Source organism: Camelus bactrianus, unplaced genomic scaffold (genome assembly GCF_048773025.1).
Source record: "Camelus bactrianus isolate YW-2024 breed Bactrian camel unplaced genomic scaffold, ASM4877302v1 HiC_scaffold_42, whole genome shotgun sequence".
Taxonomy (NCBI): Eukaryota; Metazoa; Chordata; class Mammalia; order Artiodactyla; family Camelidae; genus Camelus; species Camelus bactrianus.
In genome coordinates this window covers 1923752-1936886 of record NW_027413958.1, presented here as the reverse complement: position 1 = coordinate 1936886, position 13135 = coordinate 1923752, and positions in this window count along the sequence as shown.

Below are 13135 nucleotides of genomic sequence, written 5' to 3'. Positions count from 1 at the left end.
CGAAAGGCTCCTAGGAGAACCCGGGTGCTGCAGACAGAAGACGGAACCTCCCCACACTCAGATTTCCGGAACACGTGTGACTGTGTGGGTGAGGTTTAGGGCCGCACCCCACGCAGCTTCCTGGTGTCACAGTTGTTCCCTGGCAGGGGGTAGTCCGCTAATTACCTCCCTTGTCCATGGAGAGGCACTAGATGCTACCTGCTTTTCCAGCCCAACCCCCGCAGTTCCCTGGCAGCCCGCACAGGGAGGGACTGGGGGAAGACACTCGAAGGGCTCCTAGGAGATCCCGGGTGCTGCAGACATAAGACGGAACCTCCCCACACTAAGAATTCCGGAACACGGATGACTGTGTGGGGGAGGTTTAGGCCCGCCCTCCACGAAGCTGCCTGGTGTCACAGGTGTTCCCTGGCAGGGGGAAGTCCGCTAATTACCTCCCCTGTCCATGGGGAGGCACTAGATGCTACCTGCGTTTCCAGCCCAACCCCAGCCTTTCCCCGGCAGCCCGCACTGGGAGGGACTCGGGGAAGACACTCGAAGGGCTCCTAGGTGAACCCGGGTGCTGCAGACATAAGACGGAACCTCCCCACACTCAGAATTCCGGAACACGGATGACTGTGTGGGGGAGGTTCGGGGCCGCCCTCCACGCAGCTGCCTGGTGTCACAGGTGTTCCCTGGCAGGTGGAAGTCCGCTAATTACCTCCCCTGTCCATGGGGAGGCACTAGATGCTACCTGCGTTTCCAGCACAACCCCCTCCTTTCCCCGGCAGCTCGCAAAGTGAGGGACTCTGGGAAGACACTCGAAGGGTTCCTAGGAGATCCCGGGTGCTGCAGACAGAAGACGGAACCTCCCCACACTCAGAATTCCGGAACACGGGTGACTGTGTGGGTGAGGTTTAGGGCCGCCCTCCACACAGTTTCCTGGTGTCACAGGTGTTCCCTGGTAGGGGGAAGACCGCTAATTACCTCCCCTGTCCATGGGGAGGCACTAGATGCTACCTGAGTTTCCAGCCCAACCCCCGCCTTTCCCCGGCAGCCCGCAGTGGGAGGAATTCGGGGAAGACACTCGAAAGGCTTCTAGGAGATCACGAGTGCTGCAGACAGAAGACGGAACCTCCCCACACTCAGAATTCCGGAACAAGTGTGACTGTGTTGGGGAGGTGCGGGGCCGCCCTCCAAGCAGCTGCCTGGTGTCACAGGTGTTCCCTGGCAGGGGGAAGTCCGCTAATTACCTCCCTTGTCCATGGGGAGGCACAAGATGATACCTGCTTTTCCAGCCCAACCTCCACCTTTCCCCGGCAGCCCGCAAAGTGAGGGACTGGGGGAAGACACTCGAAAGGCTCCTAGGAGAACCCGGGTGCTGCAGACAGAAGACGGAACCTCCCCACACTCAGAATTCCGGAACAAGTCTGACTGTGTTGGGGAGGTGCGGGGCCGCCCTCCAAGCAGCTGCCTGGTGTCACAGGTGTTCCCTGGCAGGGGGAAGTCCGCTAATTACCTCCCTTGTCCATGGGGAGGAACAAGATGCTACCTGCTTTTCCAGCCCAACCTCCGCCTTTCCCCGGCAGCCCGTACAGGGAGGGACTGGGGGAAGACACTCGAAAGGCTCCTAGGAGAACCCGGGTGCTGCAGACAGAAGACGGAACCTCCCCACACTCAGATTTCCGGAACACGGGTGACTGTGTGGGTGAGGTTTAGGGCCGACCTCCACACAGCTGCCTGGTGTCACAGGTGTTCCCTGGCAGGGGGAAGTCCGCTAATTACCTCCCTTGTCCATGGGGAGGCACAAGATGCTACCTGCTTTTCCAGCCAAACCTCCGCCTTTCCCCGGCAGCCCGTACAGGGAGGGACTGGGGGAAGACACTCGAAAGGCTCCTAGGAGAACCCGGGTGCTGCAGACAGAAGACGGAACCTCCCCACACTCAGATTTCCGGAACACGTGTGACTGTGTGGGTGAGGTTTAGGGCCGCACCCCACGCAGCTTCCTGGTGTCACAGTTGTTCCCTGGCAGGGGGTAGTCCGCTAATTACCTCCCTTGTCCATGGAGAGGCACTAGATGCTACCTGCTTTTCCAGCGCTACCCCCGCAGTTCCCCGGCAGCCCGCACAGGGAGGGACTGGGGGAAGACACTCGAAAGGCTCCTAGGAGAACCCGGATGCTGCAGACAGAAGACGGAACTTCCCCACAATCAGAATTCCGGAACACGGCTGACTGTGTGGGGGAGGTTCGGGGCCGCCCCCACGCAGCTGCCTGGTGTCACAGGTGTTCCCTGGCAGGGAAAAGTCCGCTAATTACCTCCCCTGTCCATGGGGAGGCACTAGATGCTACCTGCGTTTCCAGCACAACCCCCTCCTTTCCCCTGCAGCCCGCAAAGTGAGGGACTCTGGGAAGACACTCGAAGGGCTCCTAGGAGATCCCGGGTGCTGCAGACAGAAGACGGAACCTCCCCACACTCAGAATTCCGGAACACGGGTGACTGTGTGGGTGAGGTTTAGGGCCGCCCTCCACACAGTTTCCTGGTGTCACAGGTGTTCCCTGGTAGGGGGAAGACCGCTAATTACCTCCCCTGTCCATGGGGAGGCACTAGATGCTACCTGAGTTTCCAGCCCAACCCCCGCCTTTCCCCGGCAGCCCGCAGTGGGAGGAATTCGGGGAAGACACTCGAAGGGCTTCTAGGAGATCACGGGTGCTGCCGACAGAAGACGGAACCTCCCCACACTCAGAATTCCGGAACAAGTCTGACTGGGTTGGGGAGGTGCGGGGCCGCCCTCCAAGCAGCTGCCTGGTGTCACAGGTGTTCCCTGGCAGGGGGAAGTCCGCTAATTACCTCCCTTGTCCATGGGGAGGCACAAGATGCTACCTGCTTTTCCAGCCCAACCTCCACCTTTCCCCGGCAGCCCGCAAAGTGAGGGACTGGGGGAAGACACTCGAAAGGCTCCTAGGAGAACCCGGGTGCTGCAGACAGAAGACGGAACCTCCCCACACTCAGAATTCCGGAACAAGTCTGACTGTGTTGGGGAGGTGCGGGGCCGCCCTCCAAGCAGCTGCCTGGTGTCACAGGTGTTCCCTGGCAGGGGGAAGTCCGCTAATTACCTCCCTTGTCCATGGGGAGGCACAAGATGCTACCTGCTTTTCCAGCCCAACCTCCGCCTTTCCCCGGCAGCCCGTACAGTGAGGGACTGGGGGAAGACACTCGAAAGGCTCCTAGGAGAACCCGGGTGCTGCAGACAGAAGACGGAACCTCCCCACACTCAGAATTCCGGAACAAGTCTGACTGTGTTGGGGAGGTGCGGGGCCGCCCTCCAAGCAGCTGCCTGGTGTCACAGGTGTTCCCTGGCAGGGGGAAGTCCGCTAATTACCTCCCTTGTCCATGGGGAGGTACAAGATGCTACCTGCTTTTCCAGCCCAACCTCCACCTTTCCCCGGCAGCCCGCAAAGTGAGGGACTGGGGGAAGACACTCGAAAGGCTCCTAGGAGAACCCGGGTGCTGCAGACAGAAGACGGAACCTCCCCACACTCAGAATTCCGGAACAAGTCTGACTGTGTTGGGGAGGTGCGGGGCCGCCCTCCAAGCAGCTGCCTGGTGTCACAGGTGTTCCCTGGCAGGGGGAAGTCCGCTAATTACCTCCCTTGTCCATGGGGAGGCACAAGATGCTACCTGCTTTTCCAGCCCAACCTCCGCCTTTCCCCGGCAGCCCGTACAGGGAGGGATTGGGGGAAGACACTCGAAAGGCTCCTAGGAGAACCCGGGTGCTGCAGACAGAAGACGGAACCTCCCCACATTCAGATTTCCGGAACACGGGTGACTGTGTGGGTGAGGTTTAGGGCCGCCCTCCACACAGCTGCCTGGTGTCACAGGTGTTCCCTGGCAGGGGGAAGTCCGCTAATTACCTCCCTTGTCCATGGGGAGGCACAAGATGCTACCTGCTTTTCCAGCCCAACCTCCGCCTTTCCCCGGCAGCCCGTACAGGGAGGGACTGGGGGAAGACACTCGAAAGGCTCCTAGGAGAACCCGGGTGCTGCAGACAGAAGACGGAACCTCCCCACACTCAGATTTCCGGAACACGTGTGACTGTGTGGGTGAGGTTTAGGGCCGCACCCCACGCAGCTTCCTGGTGTCACAGTTGTTCCCTGGCAGGGGGTAGTCCGCTAATTACCTCCCTTGTCCATGGAGAGGCACTAGATGCTACCTGCTTTTCCAGCGCAACCCCCGCAGTTCCCCGGCAGCCCGCACAGGGAGGGACTGGGGGAAGACACTCGAAAGGCTCCTAGGAGAACCCGGATGCTGCAGACAGAAGACGGAACTTCCCCACAATCAGAATTCCGGAACACGGCTGACTGTGTGGGGGAGGTTCGGGGCCGCCCCCCACGCAGCTGCCTGGTGTCACAGGTGTTCCCTGGCAGGTGGAAGTCCGCTAATTACCTCCCCTGTCCATGGGGAGGCACTAGATGCTACCTGCGTTTCCAGCACAACCCCCTCCTTTCCCCGGCAGCCCGCAAAGTGAGGGACTCTGGGAAGACACTCGAAGGGTTCCTAGGAGATCCCGGGTGCTGCAGACAGAAGACGGAACCTCCCCACACTCAGAATTCCGGAACACGGGTGACTGTGTGGGTGAGGTTTAGGGCCGCCCTCCACACAGTTTCCTGGTGTCACAGGTGTTCCCTGGTAGGGGGAAGACCGCTAATTACCTCCCCTGTCCATGGGGAGGCACTAGATGCTACCTGAGTTTCCAGCCCAACCCCCGCCTTTCCCCGGCAGCCCGCAGTGGGAGGAATTCGGGGAAGACACTCGAAGGGCTTCTAGGAGATCACGGGTGCTGCAGACAGAAGACGGAACCTCCCCACACTCAGAATTCCGGAACAAGTCTGACTGTGTTGGGGAGGTGCGGGGCCGCCCTCCACGCAGCTGCCTGGTGTCACAGGTGTTCCCTGGCAGGGGGAAGTCGGCTAATTACCTCCCTTGTCCATGGGGAGGCACAAGATGATACCTGCTTTTCCAGCCCAACCTCCACCTTTCCCCGGCAGCCCGCAAAGTGAGGGACTGGGGGAAGACACTCGAAAGACTCCTAGGAGAACCCGGGTGCTGCAGACAGAAGACGGAACCTCCCCACACTCAGAATTCCGGAACAAGTCTGACTGTGTTGGGGAGGTGCGGGGCCGCCATCCAAGCAGCTGCCTGGTGTCACAGGTGTTCCCTGGCAGGGGGAAGTCCGCTAATTACCTCCCTTGTCCATGGAGAGGCACAAGATGCTACCTGCTTTTCCAGCCCAACCTCCGCCTTTCCCCGGCAGCCCGTACAGGGAGGGACTGGGGGAAGACACTCGAAAGGCTCCTAGGAGAACCCGGGTGCTGCAGACAGAAGACGGAACCTCCCCACACTCAGATTTCCGGAACACGGGTGACTGTGTGGGTGAGGTTTAGGGCCGCCCTCCACACAGCTGCCTGGTGTCACAGGTGTTCCCTGGCAGGGGGAAGTCCGCTAATTACCTCCCTTGTCCATGGGGAGGCACAAGATGCTACCTGCTTTTCCAGCCCAACCTCCGCCTTTCCCCGGCAGCCCGTACAGGGAGGGACTGGGGGAAGACACTCGAAAGGCTCCTAGGAGAACCCGGGTGCTGCAGACAGAAGACGGAACCTCCCCACACTCAGATTTCCGGAACACGTGTGACTGTGTGGGTGAGGTTTAGGGCCGCACCCCACGCAGCTTCCTGGTGTCACAGTTGTTCCCTGGCAGGGGGTAGTCCGCTAATTACCTCCCTTGTCCATGGAGAGGCACTAGATGCTACCTGCTTTTCCAGCCCAACCCCCGCAGTTCCCCGGCAGCCCGCACAAGGAGGGACTGGGGGAAGACACTCGAAAGGCTCCTATTAGAACCCGGGTGCTGCAGACAGGAGACGGAACTTCCCCACAATCAGAATTCCGGAACACGGCTGACTGTGTGGGGGAAGTTCGGGGCCGCCCTCCACGCAGCTGCCTGGTGTCACAGTTGTTCCCTGGCAGGGGGAAGTCCGCTAATTACCTCCCTTGTCCATGGGGAGGCACTAGATGCTACCTGCTTTTCCAGCACAACCCCCGCCGTTCCCCGGCAGCCCGCACATGGAGGGACTGGGGGAAGACACTCAAAGGGCTCCTAGGAGATCCCGGGTCCTGCAGACAAAAGACGGAACCTCCCCACACTCAGAATCCCGGAACACGGCTGACTGTGTTGGAGAGGTTCGGGGCCGCCCTCCACGCAGCTGCCTGGTGTCACAGGTGTTCCCTGGCAGGGGGAAGTCCGCTAATTACCTCCCTTGTCCATGGGGAGGCACAAGATGCTACCTGCTTTTCCAGCCCAACCTCCGCCATTCCCCGGCAGCCCGCAGAGTGACGGACTGGGGGAAGACACTCGAAGGGCTCCTAGGTGAACCCCGGGTGCTGCAGACATAAGACGGAACCTCCCCACACTCAGAATTCCGGAACACGGATGACTGTGTGGGGGAGGTTCGGGGCCGCCCTCCACGCAGCTGCCTTGTGTCACAGGTGTTCCCTGGCAGGTGGAAGTCCGCTAATTACCTCCCCTGTCCATGGGTTGGCACTAGATGCTACCTGCGTTTCCAGCACAACCCCCTACTTTCCCCGGCAGCCCGCACAGGGAGGGACTCTGGGAAGACACTCGAAGGGCTCCTTGGAGATCCCGGGTGCTGCAGACAGAAGACGGAACCTCCCCACACTCAGAATTCCGGAACACGTGTGACTGTGTGGGTGAGGTTTAGGGCCGCCCTCCACAGAACTTCCTGGTGTCACAGGTGTTCCCTGGTAGGGGAAGACCGCTAATTACCTCCCCTGTCCATGGGGAGGCACTAGATGCTACCTGAGTTTACAGCCCAACCCCCGCCTTTCCCCGGCAGCCCGCAGTGGGAGGGATTCGGGAAAGACACTCGAAGGGCTCCTAGGAGATCCCGGGTGCTGCAGACAGAAGACGGAACCTCCCCACACTCAGAATACCGGAACACGGCTGACTGTGTGGGGGAGGTTCGGGGCCGCCCTCCACGCAGCTGCCTGGTGTCACAAGTGTTCCCTGGCAAGGGGAAGTCCGCTAATTACCTCCCTTGTCCATGGGAAGGCACAAGATGCTACCTGCTTTTCCAGCCCAACCCCCGCCTTTCCCCGGCAGCCCGCAAAGGGAGGGTCTGGGGGAAGACACTCGAAAGGCTCCTAGGAGAACCCGGGTGCTGCAGACAGAAGACGGAACCTCCCCACACTCAGAATTCCGGAACACGTGTGACTGTGTGGGTGAGGTATAGGGCCGCACCCCACGCAGCTTCCTGGTGTCACAGTTGTTCCCTGGCAGGGGGTAGTCCGCTAATTACCTCCCTTATCCATGGGGAGGCACTAGATGCTACCTGCTTTTCCAGCCCAACCCCCGCCTTTCCCCGGCAGCCCGCACAGGGAGGGACTGGGGGAAGACATTCGAAAGGCACCTAGGAGAACCCGGGTGCTGCAGACAGAAGACGGAACTTCCCCACAATCAGAATTCCGGAACACGGCTGACTGTGTGTGGGAGGTTCGTGGCCGCCCCCCACGCAGCTGCCTGGTGTCACAGGTGTTCCCTGGCAGGGAGAAGTCCGCGAATCACCTCCCCTGTCCATGGGGAGGCACTAGATGCTACCTGCGTTTCCAGGCCAACCCCCTCCTTTCCTCGGCAGCCCGCACTGGGACGGACTGGGGGAAGACACTCGAAGGGCTCCTAGGAGATCCCGGGTGCTGCAGACATAAGACGGAACCTCCCCACACTCAGAATTCCGGAACACGGATGACTGTGTGGGGGAGGTTTAGGCCCGACCTCCACGCAGCTGCCTGGTGTCACAGGTGTTCCCTGGCAGGGGGAAGTCCGCTAATTATCTCCCCTGTCCATGGGGAGGCACTAGATGCTACCTGCGTTTCCAGCCCAACCCCCACCTTTCCCCGGCAGCCCGCACAGGGAGGGACTGGGGGAAGACACTCGAAAGGCTCCTAGGAGAACCCGGGTGCTGCAGACAGAAGACGGAACTTCCCCACAATCAGAATTCCGGAACACGGCTGACTGTGTGGGGGAAGTTCGGGGCCGCCCTCCACGCAGCTGCCTGGTGTCACAGGTGTTCCCTGGCAGGGGGAAGTCCGCTAATTACCTCCCTTGTCCATGGGGAGGCACAAGATGCTACCTGCTTTTCCAGCCCAACCTCCGCCATTCCCCGGCAGCCCGCACAGGGAGGGACTGGGGGAAGACCCTCGAAGGGCTCCTAGGTGAACCCGGGTGCTGCAGACATAAGACGGAACCTCCCCACACTCAGAATTCCGGAACACGGATGACTGTGTGGGGGAGGTTCGGGGACGCCCTCCACGCAGCTGCCTTGTGTCACAGGTGTTCCCTGGCAGGTGGAAGTCCGCTAATTACCTCCCCTGTCCATGGGGAGGCACTAGATGCTACCTGCGTTTCCAGCACAACCCCCTTCTTTCCACGGCAGCCCGCACAGGGAGGGACTCAGGGAAAACACTCGAAGGGCTCCTAGGAGAACCCGGGTGCTGCAGACAGAAGACGGAACCTCCCCACAATCAGAATTCCAGAACACGGCTGACTGTGTGGGGGAGCTTCGGGGCCGCCCTCCACGCAGCTGCCTGGTGTCACAGGTGTTCCCTGGCAGGGAGAAGTCCGCTAATTACCTCCCCTGTCCATGGGGAGGCACTAGATGCTACATGCGTTTCCAGCCCAACCCCCTCCTTTCCTCGGCAGCCCGCACTGGGACGGACTGGGGGAAGACACTCGAAGGGATCCTAGGAGATCCCGGGTGCTGCAGACAAAAGACGGAACCTCCCCACACTCAGAATCCCGGAACAAGTCTGACTGTGTGGGTGAGGTTTAGGGCCGCCCTCTACGCAGCTGTCTGGTGTCACAGGTGTCCCTGGCAGGGAGAAGTCCGCTAATTACCTCCCCTGTCCATGGGGAGGCACTAGATGCTACCTGCGATTCCAGCACAACCCCCTACTTTCCCCGGCATCCCGCTCAGGGAGGGACTCTGGGAAGACACTCGAAGGGCTCCTTGGAGATCCCGGGTGCTGCAGATATAAGACGGAACCTCCCCACACTCAGAATTCCGGAACACGACTGACTGTGTGGGGGAGGTTCGGGGCCGCCCTCCACGCAGCTGCCTGGTGTCACAGGTGTTCCCTGGCAGGGGGAAGTCCGCTAATTACCTCCCTTGTCCATGGGGAGGCACTAGATGCTACCTGCTTTTCCAGCCCAACTCCCGCCGTTCCCCGGCAGCCCGCAGAGTGAGGGACTGGGGGAAGACACTCGAAGGGCTCCTAGTTGAACCCGGGTGCTGCAGACAAAAGACGGAACCTCCCCACACTCAGAATTCCGGAACACGGCTGACTGTGTGGGGGAGGTTCGGGGCCGCCCTCCACGCAGCTGCCTTGTGTCACAGGTGTTCCCTGGCAGGTGGAAGTCCGCTAATTACCTCCCCTGTCCATGGGTTGGCACTAGATGCTACCTGCGTTTCCAGCACAACCCCCTACTTTCCCCGGCTGCCCGCACAGGGAGGGAATCTGCGAAGACACTCGAAGGGCTCCTTGGAGATCCCGGGTTCTGCAGACAGAAGACGGAACCTCCCCACACTCAGAATTCCGGAACACGTGTGACTGTGTGGGTGAGGTTCGTGGCCTCCCCCCACGCAGCTGCCTGGTGTCACAGGTGTTCCCTGGCAGGGAGAAGTCCGCTAATTACCTCCCCTGTCCATGGGGAGGCACTAGATGCTACCTGCTTTTCCAGCCCAACCCCCACCGTTCCCCGGCAGCCCGCACAGGGAGGGACTGGGGGAAGACACTCGAAAGGCTCCTAGGAGAACCCGGGTGCTGCAGACAGAAGACGGAACTTCCCCACAATCAGAATTCCGGAACACGGCTGACTGTGTGGGGGAAGTTCGGGGCCGCACTCCACGCAGCTGCCTGGTGTCACAGTTGTTCCCTGGCAGGGAGAAGTCCGCTAATTACCTCCCCTGTCCATGGGGAGGCACTAGATGCTACCTACTTTTCCAGCCCAACCCCCGCCTTTCCCCGGCAGCCCGCACTGTGAGGGACTGTGGGAAGACACTCGAAGGGCTCCTAGGTGAACCCGGGTGCTGCAGACAGAAGACGGAACCTCCCCACACTCAGAATTCCGGAACACGGATGACTGTGTGGGTGAGGTTCAGGGCCGCCCTCCACACAGCTGCCTGGTGTCACAGGTGTTCCCTGGTAGGGGAAGACCGCTAATTACCTCCCCTGTCCATGGGGAGGCACTAGATGCTACCTGCGTTTCCAGCCCAACCACCGCCTTTCCCCGGCAGCCCGCAGTGGGAGGGATTCGGGGAAGACACTCGAAGGGCTCCTAGGAGATCCAGGGTGCTGCAGACAGAAGACGGAACCTCCCCACACTCAGAATTCCGGAACACGGCTGACTGTGTGGGGGAGGTTCGGGGCCGCCCTCCACGCAGCTGCCTGGTGTCACAGGTGTTCCCTGGCAGGGGGAAGTCCGCTAAATACCTCCCTTGTCCATGGGAAGGCACAAGATTCTACCTGCTTTTCCAGCCCAACCCCCGCCTTTCCCCGGCAGCCCGCACAGGGAGGGACTGGGGGAAGACACTCGAAAGGCTCCTTGGAGAACCCGGGTGCTGCAGACAGAAGACGGAACCTCCCCACACTCAGATTTCCGGAACACGTGTGACTGTGTGGGTGAGGTTTAGGGCCGCACCCCACGCAGCTTCCTGGTGTCACAGTTGTTCCCTGGCAGGGGGTAGTCCGCTAATTACCTCCCTTGTCCATGGAGAGGCACTAGATGCTACCTGCTTTTCCAGCGCAACCCCCGCAGTTCCCCGGCAGCCCGCACAGGGAGGGACTGGGGGAAGACACTCGAAAGGCTCCTAGGAGAACCCGGATGCTGCAGACAGAAGACGGAACTTCCCCACAATCAGAATTCCGGAACACGGCTGACTGTGTGGGGGAGGTTCGGGGCCGCCCCCCACGCAGCTGCCTGGTGTCACAGGTGTTCCCTGGCAGGTGGAAGTCCGCTAATTACCTCCCCTGTCCATGGGGAGGCACTAGATGCTACCTGCGTTTCCAGCACAACCCCCTCCTTTCCCCGGCAGCCCGCAAAGTGAGGGACTCTGGGAAGACACTCGAAGGGTTCCTAGGAGATCCCGGGTGCTGCAGACAGAAGACGGAACCTCCCCACACTCAGAATTCCGGAACACGGGTGACTGTGTGGGTGAGGTTTAGGGCCGCCCTCCACACAGTTTCCTGGTGTCACAGGTGTTCCCTGGTAGGGGGAAGACCGCTAATTACCTCCCCTGTCCATGGGGAGGCACTAGATGCTACCTGAGTTTCCAGCCCAACCCCCGCCTTTCCCCGGCAGCCCGCAGTGGGAGGAATTCGGGGAAGACACTCGAAGGGCTTCTAGGAGATCACGGGTGCTGCAGACAGAAGACGGAACCTCCCCACACTCAGAATTCCGGAACAAGTCTGACTGTGTTGGGGAGGTGCGGGGCCGCCCTCCACGCAGCTGCCTGGTGTCACAGGTGTTCCCTGGCAGGGGGAAGTCGGCTAATTACCTCCCTTGTCCATGGGGAGGCACAAGATGATACCTGCTTTTCCAGCCCAACCTCCACCTTTCCCCGGCAGCCCGCAAAGTGAGGGACTGGGGGAAGACACTCGAAAGACTCCTAGGAGAACCCGGGTGCTGCAGACAGAAGACGGAACCTCCCCACACTCAGAATTCCGGAACAAGTCTGACTGTGTTGGGGAGGTGCGGGGCCGCCATCCAAGCAGCTGCCTGGTGTCACAGGTGTTCCCTGGCAGGGGGAAGTCCGCTAATTACCTCCCTTGTCCATGGAGAGGCACAAGATGCTACCTGCTTTTCCAGCCCAACCTCCGCCTTTCCCCGGCAGCCCGTACAGGGAGGGACTGGGGGAAGACACTCGAAAGGCTCCTAGGAGAACCCGGGTGCTGCAGACAGAAGACGGAACCTCCCCACACTCAGATTTCCGGAACACGGGTGACTGTGTGGGTGAGGTTTAGGGCCGCCCTCCACACAGCTGCCTGGTGTCACAGGTGTTCCCTGGCAGGGGGAAGTCCGCTAATTACCTCCCTTGTCCATGGGGAGGCACAAGATGCTACCTGCTTTTCCAGCCCAACCTCCGCCTTTCCCCGGCAGCCCGTACAGGGAGGGACTGGGGGAAGACACTCGAAAGGCTCCTAGGAGAACCCGGGTGCTGCAGACAGAAGACGGAACCTCCCCACACTCAGATTTCCGGAACACGTGTGACTGTGTGGGTGAGGTTTAGGGCCGCACCCCACGCAGCTTCCTGGTGTCACAGTTGTTCCCTGGCAGGGGGTAGTCCGCTAATTACCTCCCTTGTCCATGGAGAGGCACTAGATGCTACCTGCTTTTCCAGCCCAACCCCCGCAGTTCCCCGGCAGCCCGCACAAGGAGGGACTGGGGGAAGACACTCGAAAGGCTCCTATTAGAACCCGGGTGCTGCAGACAGGAGACGGAACTTCCCCACAATCAGAATTCCGGAACACGGCTGACTGTGTGGGGGAAGTTCGGGGCCGCCCTCCACGCAGCTGCCTGGTGTCACAGTTGTTCCCTGGCAGGGGGAAGTCCGCTAATTACCTCCCTTGTCCATGGGGAGGCACTAGATGCTACCTGCTTTTCCAGCACAACCCCCGCCGTTCCCCGGCAGCCCGCACATGGAGGGACTGGGGGAAGACACTCAAAGGGCTCCTAGGAGATCCCGGGTCCTGCAGACAAAAGACGGAACCTCCCCACACTCAGAATCCCGGAACACGGCTGACTGTGTTGGAGAGGTTCGGGGCCGCCCTCCACGCAGCTGCCTGGTGTCACAGGTGTTCCCTGGCAGGGGGAAGTCCGCTAATTACCTCCCTTGTCCATGGGGAGGCACAAGATGCTACCTGCTTTTCCAGCCCAACCTCCGCCATTCCCCGGCAGCCCGCAGAGTGACGGACTGGGGGAAGACACTCGAAGGGCTCCTAGGTGAACCCCGGGTGCTGCAGACATAAGACGGAACCTCCCCACACTCAGAATTCCGGAACACGGATGACTGTGTGGGGGAGGTTCGGGGCC